The sequence below is a fragment of the Podarcis tiliguerta genome (genome assembly GCF_965153285.1).
Source record: "Podarcis tiliguerta genome assembly, chromosome: 2".
Lineage (NCBI taxonomy): Eukaryota > Metazoa > Chordata > Lepidosauria > Squamata > Lacertidae > Podarcis > Podarcis tiliguerta.
In genome coordinates this window covers 69,823,469-69,833,190 of record NC_139535.1, presented here as the reverse complement: position 1 = coordinate 69,833,190, position 9,722 = coordinate 69,823,469, and positions in this window count along the sequence as shown.

Sequence of the window (9,722 nt, the reverse complement as noted above, 5' to 3'; positions counted from 1 at the left end):
TGTTAAGCTGATTTAATGGACTTGTTCATTATATATTTTTTATGGCCTGCTTCAGTGAAGTTGTTTGCTATGAATTTTAAGGTAGCTGTATTTTTATAATTGGTTCGTTTTTCATATTTTGCTGTTGGCTTTTTTTTGCTTGTGAACGTCCTTGACATTTTTTCTTGAAATGAAGGGCAGTATATAAATTCTTAATAATGATGATGATGATAGAGAATGTTTAAACCACAAGCTTAACATGAGTCAACAGTGTATAGCAGCAAAAGAAGCTAGTGATATTCTAGGCTGCATCAACAAAAGAATAGTCTCCAAGGGAAGTAATAGTCCCACTGTATTCTGCCTTGGTCAGACGACACCTGGAGTACTGTGTCCAATTCTCAGCACAATTTAAGAAGGATGTTGACAAGCTGGAACGTGTGCAGATGAGGGCAACCAAGAAGATAAAGAGTCTGGAAGCAAAGCCTTATGAGGAGCGGTTGAAGTAGTTGAGTAGGTTTAGCCTGGTAAAGAGGAGATAGAGGAGATATGACAGCCATTTTCAAATTTCTATAGGTCAAGATAGAGCAAGCTCAGAAGGTGGTGGACTATCCTTCCTTGGAGGTCTTTAAGCAGAGGTTGGATGGTCACCTGTCATGGATTCTTTAGTTGAGAACCCTGCATTGCAGGGGTTTGGACCAGATGACCCTCAGGAGTACCATTCAATTCTACAATTCTATTATATAGTAATTTAAACCACCTTTCCCAGTATATTTGTTTATATGAATAAATCTAAGATAACCAGTTAAATTAAAATTGTAATTGTTTAAAGCTTTTTGTAAACCTGTTGACCTTTACTGGCATTTCAATATTTAGCATGAAAAATCAGTTTTATTTTGACTGAAGCACAGCAGAATTGTTCATATTTATGTTAAACTCTGATATTCTTTGGAAGAAAAAACACATTGCATCCTTAATTCAGGTCATTTATTGTATAACATGCAATAATAAAATATAGTTTTGTTGCTTCTTTCCTGCTTAACTTGTTGCATGTGAAACCTAAGTTTTAACTTTCTTCCACACAAGTTATGAAAATAAAATGGGGTTCATTTCTAAGCCTAAAATCCTTCCATAAGTAATACTGGGAAAGATCTGAATATGTGGACAGAATTCTGGGAGTTGAGAATAGTTGAAGAAGAGTATTGGGCTCATCCACATTTTCACTTGAACTGTATTTTGATCATATTGTGTACCCATTAATTCCCCCTGATATGAAAGCTTTTCTCATTGTTCTGTGGCTGTGCCTTGCAAAATTTCAATCTTGCCTGCTGAATCAGCTCTTATCAGATGTGCGGAAAATCCAAAGAGAAATTTTGCTTAATCAAACCAGTTCAAGTGGCTAAGATCAGATTTTTGCAAGGCACAACCACTGAACAACGAGAAAAGCTATTGGACGTGGGAGAATAAATCGGTACACAATACGATCAAAATATGGGTTAAGCAAAAGCGTGGTTGAGCCCCAAGTTTTAGTGGCACTGCAAATTTTAGTTCTATGAGGGTCAAATGCACATTTTGGCTTGCATGGCATGATTCTCCATTCCGATGGAAAACATTACTTTTTGACATTCGTAGATGTTCACACTCAATTTTTAATTAAGTCATTCCATGCTTCCCTTTGAAGGACCTTGCTTGATTTTTGTAAGGTTGAGTCTGTACATGTGAGATACTTTCAGCAAAAACAAGGGTTATGCTCCTCAATCAAGTACCATGTGAGATTTTTCTAGCTGCCCAGCCTTTTTACGATTTGTTCTATGCCAACCATTGGGGGACCTATTTGTTTGCTGACTCAAAAACCCATGTCTTGCGTTCCGTTACACTTTTTAAAAAAATATATATATATATTTTTATTAGGGATTTCAACATAACAATTTGTCAAAAAAAATCATCCTCATTCCCCCCCATTCCCCACCTCCCCCCTAAAGAGAACCCCCCCTCCCACCACTCCCCAGACTTCCCTCAGCTCCTCCCTCTGGTTTCTCAGCACACATTATTCTCTGCATGTTGTAAAATTGTAAAAATCCTCAGTTTGTCTATCAGTATATTGCCAATAAAGTGTTTGTGAGTTCAAAACATGCCAAGGAGTCCAGTTCATTTTGTTGTTTCTTTAAGTACTTCGTAAAAGGTCCCCATTCTTCTTTTAAGTCACAGTTTTCCTTGTCACGTAGTTTATGTGTCAGTTTTGCCAATTCCGCATAGTCCATCAGTATCTCTTGCCACATTTCTTTAGTCGGGATTTTCTCATTCTTCCATCCTTGTGCTATTAAGACTCTTGCCGCTGTTGTCTCATACATGAAAATGTTTTTTAATTTCCTTGGCAGGTCTTTTCCTACAATCCCTGTGGTCTGTTACACTTAATGCAAATCAACAGACAAGACCTTCCAAAAAATCTACACATATTTTCTTTACAGTTCATTCCCTGCCCCTCAATCAGCTTTACCACAACAACGTGAATGGAGGGTTTTATGCTATGTAGCCCTGATCACAAACTGACTTAACTGAAAGGCTTCTGTTATGAAATACTGGAGGATGGTGGGGCTGAATCAAGAAACCTCCCCTACGAGCACTTGGGATTTGAAAACAGATATTTTTGATGCCCAAATATCAGTGTTGAATGTCACAGTAGTGGATGGTGCAATGGCATTTATCTGACCTCCTGACAGCTGAGTTGCTGGAGTTGCTGCTGTTTACTTGGCGGTGTGAGGTGGCAAGGAAGTCAGTGCAATGCAAATGCCCCAGTAGGGGCACTAGACTGAAGCTGATGAAAGTCCAACATTTGGTCCAATTTTGGCAGTCATGTGAGTGGGACAGGTGGGGTGGGCCTCTGTACACACAGCAGGAAGAGAGAAGAGGGTAAGACGGCCGCTGAATAGATCAAGGAAACAGAAGCAGCATGTGGAAGCATTTTTAATGAATCAATGGCCTCCTCCCTTAGCATTACCTAAGACAGGGAGGAGAAAATATAGAGAGAAGGTCTGAGCAAAAAAAGAAACATCCTACTTAATGTAGGAACTGGATGAAACATCAGTGAAAATGTGTTTTCATGATTTATTTACCCATGATATGTTTTATTTAAGAGAATGATGAAGTCAGCCCCATTTACTTCTTGTGTTTTGTCTAGAACATTCCTAACTGTGCCCTACAAAAGAAATTTTGGGGGATCGGACAGCTAACACATTTTACAAAAGTACATATAAGAAAAATAATAAGCTTACTAAAATTCTAATAATGCCGAATTACAAAGGCATCTTATATAAATTACATTGGGTGGAATTCAGTGTTGCGCTGAGGTGATTTTTCTGCCAGTATCAACTTTTCTGCTCACCAGATGGCTCCATCGCCCCTCTTCTCCCCTAGCACTCTGATCTGGGGGGCTCTCTTGACTCTCATGAGCTGATATAGGGAGGACATGGGTCAGGGGGGGCGATGCTTCAATGCCTTCCACATGCGGTGCGTCAGAAAGATTTTGGGCATCACGTGGCAAGGCAGAGTCTCAAAGAAAGATATGCTCTCTCAAGCCCACATTCTCAGCATGTTTGCAGTCCTGTCTCAGTGACATCTAAGCTGGCTTAGTCATGGCCACAGAATGGAAGATGGCAGGATCCCCAAGGATGTGATCTATGGGGATCTGGCTTCAGGCACCAGGCCCGTTGGCAGGCCAACTCCGCATTACAAAGATGTCTGCAAGAGTGACATGAAAGCTGGCAACATTGACCCTGCAATGTGGGAATCCCTTGCAGATGACTTCAGTGCTTGGAGAGAGGCTGTCTGGTCATGCATTCATAGCAGTGACCAGAGGAGGACTGACCGATGGAAAGAGTGCAGTGAGAATAAGCACCATGGTGCATCTGCATCAGCACAACCAGACACCTTCATCTGGCCCAGCTGCAACAAAACATGTCTCTCCTGTATCGGTCTCTATGGTCACAGCAGATGCTGTAACCTTCCAACAGTTTGACTTCACCCCCAAAGGCACACTCCTCCATTGTTTCCAGAGACAGATGGATGCTAGAAGTTTGTAGCTATGCAACGTGGCACTTTATCTCTGTTTGACAGCTTTGAAAGCCTCAGGGGAAGCATTCATGATCTGACTCACTATGTGAAATGTGATTGTTGGGTGCTGTTTATACATGGTGATGTAAGTCATGTCCCCCCCCCCCCCCGAAATAAGCTACCAGTGTTTGTTCCCTGCATTGGTGTGGGTGTGTGCAGGAAGCTCATGTGAAACTTAAAAGGTTGCACTCAGAAAGTCATTTTGCTTTCTAGCAGTTAGGATAAAGTATCAGCCACCAGGGAGTGCAAATTGTGCATCCCATGTAGCATAACCCCACATCCTTACTTTCTCTGTGACCCTGATCCTTCCCTATGAGCGATAACGTCCATTGCCATCTACACAATGATTCCCACCTGACTTAAGCATAAATAAAGCTAGCTAGCTGCACCACAAGTCCATGCTCCTAAGGCTGGATAATTATTTATAAGTCAGACCAGCCAGACGAATGTTCTAAAAACACAACAACAATAAACAGGGCCTTTATTTTTATTTTATTTAAAGAAAACTGCTGGTGTGGAAACAGTTGCCTCTTGAAAGCCCTAAAACCACTGCTTTCTGGTTTTTGCAATACTGCTATTGTATCATTATGAGGGACAAATGCCATATATAATTTGCTATTCACACATCCAGAAGTTGAATTTTAAACAAACAATCTGGGCAAATGATTGGTGATAATTTATTCAAATGCCTAGGACTGAAGCCTTGCGTGTGTGTTTGAACAAGACTTTGGGTGACACAATAGCAAGTTGAGTTTAGGCTATTAATATGATGTGTGTATGTATGCCTAAGGTCCTTAATGCTGATTTTGCAATTGGCAATTTCTCCTGGGGTAGGAATATTTTCAGTGAAAGGCCATCAGACAAAGATGACAAGTTCCCCCTGGCCCAGCCTTCACTTCTGCCTGGCTTTATGGTTGCCTCTTTAATGTTTGTTTAATTTTAACTGTCACTTCTTACATAACCACTTTCCCCCCCGCCTGCAGTCTTTAAGGTCAGACAAAGGTTTCACTTGAATAAAGTATTCAGCATCTGCATATGAAGCATGCCAGCTCCTGGAATATATTATTATTAATGATTTAATAAGCACTTACATTTGTCAGCTTTGACTACTTTGCCAGTTTGGAAATCCTCAATATCAAGTTTAGGCTTTCAGGAGTTCTCACGATGCTGCTGCAAACATTTTAGTATTTTAGCTGTTCCAGAGTTCTGCTACATTGGTGCAGCTTCAAGTAAGGCCCAGTGGTGTAATGGAGGGGGAACACAGAGGAATGCAGGGAAATTTATGGATCCTCCTTACTCAAGAAACTGAACGAAGTGATAGCGAGGCTTTCAAGTTTTTTATAGATTAGCATAGAGGATCTTCAGAGAATGAGGAAAACAATCAAGCAGAGGTTGCATACGTCTTTGGTGGGGTTCCTATTTCATACTCAGTTAAAACGTGAGCACACTTCTTCGTGAAATGGTTAGCATTTCAGCTAGCTGGGTTTTTGAAATTGGACTTAAGCAGTCAGAAGTAAGCACAATGGAGGTTACTCTCAGGATTGCTGTCTAAAGGATTGCAAATTTCCGCATGAGACTAATGGGTAGAAACCAAGTCAAGCCAATTTGAGCTGTGGCTAAATCCTCAGCTGATGCAAAGACGTCTTAGCAGAAAAAGCACTTTGAGGCAACAGCAAAGGTATAGTTCACTCATCTTATATGGCAGGAAGGCAGGAGGGGGGATCTGTAGGGAAATGCAGTCTAAACATATTAATTGACCACAGCAATAAATTAATAAAAGACTAAAATCCATCAGGTTAAGCAAGTCCACTCATAGGTACAGGTCTATCTCACTTTGAAACATGCTTCTAACAGGAAGGGAATTCCAAGTGGAAATGATGAAAGTGCTCCCCCCCCCCCCCCAGATGTACATTAGTTTTCAAATGTGCCTGACTCTCTCAAGAAATGTTAGTGCAGTAAGTGAGCTAATGGACAAATATTCAGGAAAGCTCAGCTGGGACCTTATTTACCAGCTGCAGCACTGTTTTTTTTTTTTAGTAATGAACATGTTCTCCAAAAGGTAGCAGATGATGGGTGACAGCTCTGCCTTGGATAGTGGAATGATGCTTCCAGCCAGAGAGACATCACTGGGCTCTGTGGACCAATATAATTTGACTCGGTATAAGGTGACTTCCTGTCTTTCTAGGAGTTGAGCTGCAATCCAGGAAGTATTGCTAGCCCTTGACTAGAGAAGTCACATATGGTGAAAAAACATGTTTGATAGATTCCCCCCACCCACTGCCTTCCTTCCAAGGTGTCTGTTTGTAATTCTCCTGCTTGCCTTCAGTATCACTGTAATGAGTGGTTTTAAATTCTCCCAGCTGAAATGAATTCATATATACAAATGGGCATCCCACACATCATTTCTCCTAATCAAATCTTTTGACCAGTGCATTAAAGAGATGTGTGTCAATATTTAGATAGTGTGTATGTGTGCGCACATCAGCTTTTTAGCTCCAAATATTACAGTATTTGTGGATTCCAAGCCGGAAAGTAAATAGACACAAAAGGTAACATCTGAAGTGCTGAACTCTGTGCTTCATCCATAATACTGGAGCTGACAGCTTTCTGTTTTCAATAATATAAACAGTGGCATTATGGAATTTCAATCACGCTGTATCTCGCCAAGAGTTTGCAAATAACTTGGAGGAATTGGCCCAGCCATACTTTTTCATGTTTCCCAAATGAGCAGTGCGGTGTTATGAAAATTAAGGTAGGATTGAGAAAGAAGAAGAATGCCCTTCTAAGGCACTGAAGGTCAAAAGACATGTTTTCACTTAAAGAGTCCCCCCTCCTGCTGCCGCCACGTGCACAAACTACTTGTAAACAAGGTCAGAGGAAAATACAATTAGCTGAGAGCAAACCTGGTTTTCATTCCCCCCCCCCCCCCCCGTCTTAAAGGGCCTGAGTGCCTTTTTTTAACGGAAATTTGAGGCGTTGTCAAAGAGCTGTGTGATGCTGTGAATTTCAAGAATAACACTAGGAAATTAGTTCAAAACCATGTCTGGACCAGTTTGCCTTTCTATGCCATGAAATCTTTTCTAAATCTATGTGAATGAATGTTGAGAAATATTTTTCAGTTTTCCTAACCCCTTGCCACAAAAAAGCTATACTTCAACATCATGTTGGTTCATGCAACTGCTGGGTTCTTTGCACACATAAAGCCAGCCTTGGCTAAAGTTCTGTGTTTTGAGATGTAGTGTGAAAATGAGGCCAATCTAAAAGGACATTCTAAGATTAAGAAGGAAAAAAGTAGCAAGACGCTACTTTTGCCACCATTTTTGCCACCAATTTGCTTTTTCTGGAAAGGCCTATGATATCCACCAAGGGTTTGTGCTAACTGGTGGTTTGCAGCAACAGCCAATCCTTTGATTCCCCTCCCACCCCTTTTAAAAATAACCTCTTTTTTAAAATGTACATATTGTGCAAGGAAGGAGCTGTAGCTCAGTGGCAGAGCATCTGCTGTGCATTCAGAAGATCCCAGGCACCTCCCAGGCTTGAGATGGCTGTCTAAAACCCTAGAGAGCCACTGCCTGTCAGTGCAGGCAATACTGAATGAGCACATGGAATTGTAAGACATAAGACAGCTTCCTATGTTTCTCTGCTGCTGGTAGCAATTCTCAGGGGGTGGAGTCAGTGAGTCACCATTTACTTCTACCAACAGCATTCCTGGAATGTCATAACACTGTGATACAGCCCCATTAGATGGGGGCTTTGGGAAGTGGGGGTCTTATTTTTAGTGTTCTGTCAAACTACAGAGAAAGAAGAGGGGGGCTGAAAGAGTAAGGCTAAGTGTGGATTCTTGGAGGCTAAATTGCAACGCTCAAAGCAGAAAACAACAACTCCACACTATTAAGCTAGGAAATACCTTTGAGAAACACATGGTATTTTACAGCCACTCTTGTATTTCATTTTCAAGTGCCAGAACCTTTAGCCCAAACAGCTGAAAGTTCAGTGGCAGAACACCGGTTTATGCATACAGAAGGTCCAAGTTCAATCTCTAGTTATCTCCAGTTTATTTTAGTTTATTTAAAAAATGGATCCCGGGCAAAGAACTTGGCAGCAGCTCAACTTGACACCCCAGAGAGTTGTTTTCAGACAAGAGTACACAGGCAATTGTGGGCTATGTAGGACAGTAGTCTTAAACTTGGCTTCATGAGTTGTGGTAATGGGGACAAAAGGGTTAGAAGACTCTGCTTTCAGGCACTTCAAAATGTTGCAAGGTAAAAATGTTTGTTGTGGCTTTTGTCAAAGCCTTCATGCAGCTCTCACATGTTTCCCATTGCTGTTCAAGAGCCAGCAAAAATCTTCAAGCTGCTTGTGTGTTTTTCAGCATTTGCTTGGAAACCACATTCCCAAAGCCTTTAAAACATAGGCTGTTCAGCAGCTTTGGCTTATTAGTGCATTTGTGACTTGGTGAAAGAAGCTACCTCCAGCTTTTAGGCTAGAGACCCTTTAGAATACAAATGCATGACAGGATTTTATTTGATAAAAGACAGAAATATTTATACCCTAATTCTCCCCTGCCCCTTATAGATCACATAACAGGAAAAGCACACCGCTTCTGATCTTCCCAGAATATATTCTGTTGTTGTTGTTGTTGATGATGATTGTTTAGTCTTCATGACCCCATGGACCAGAGCACGCCAGGCACTCCTGTCTTCCACTGCCTCCTGCAGTTAGGTCAAACTCATGCTGGTAGCTTCGAGAACACTATCCAACCATCTCGTCCTCTGTCTTCCCCTTCTCCTTGTGCCCTCCATCTTTCCCAACATCAGGGTCTTTTCCAGGGAGTCTTCTCTTCTCATGAGGTGGCCAAAGTACTGGAGTCTCAGCTTCACGATCTGTCCTTCCAGTGAGCACTCAGGGCTGATTTCCTTAAGAATGGATAGGTTAGATCTTCTTGCAGTCCATGGGACTCTCAAGAGTCTCCTCCAGCACCATAATTCAAAAGCATCAATTCTTCAGCGGTCAGCCTTCTTTATGGTTCAGCTCTCACTTCCATACATCACTACTGGGAAAACCATAGCTTTAACTACACGGACCTTTGTTGGCAAAGTGTGGTCTCTGCTTTTTAAGATGCTGTATAGGTTTGTCATTGCTTTTCTCCCCAGAAGCAGGTGTCTTTTAATTTCGTGGCTGCTGTCACCATCTGTAGTGATCATGGAGCCCAATAAAGTAAAATCTCTCACTGCCTCCATTTCTTCCCCTTCTATGGATCACTGCCTTGCCGTGGCGAAGGGGCTTGATTAACTCAGAGAAGCTATGAACTATGCCGCGCAGGGCCAACCAAGATGGATAGGTCATAGTGGAGAGTTTTGACCAAACGTGATCCACCTGGAGCAGGAACCGGCAAGCCACTCCAGTATCCCCGCCAAGAAAACTCCATGGACAAAGACAACAGGCATATTCTGTTACTTCTCTGAAAAAGAAAAGAAAAAAAGATTAAGACTTTTCATAATACGTTACGGGGGGGGGGGCACTAATCTAAACAAAAACAAAGGATCAAGAGAGAGAGAGTAAAAGATTATAAAGTCCTCCTTCACAGGTAAATCTTAGCTTTTCCCACACAGAGAAAGGCCAACCCTCCCAGCTCT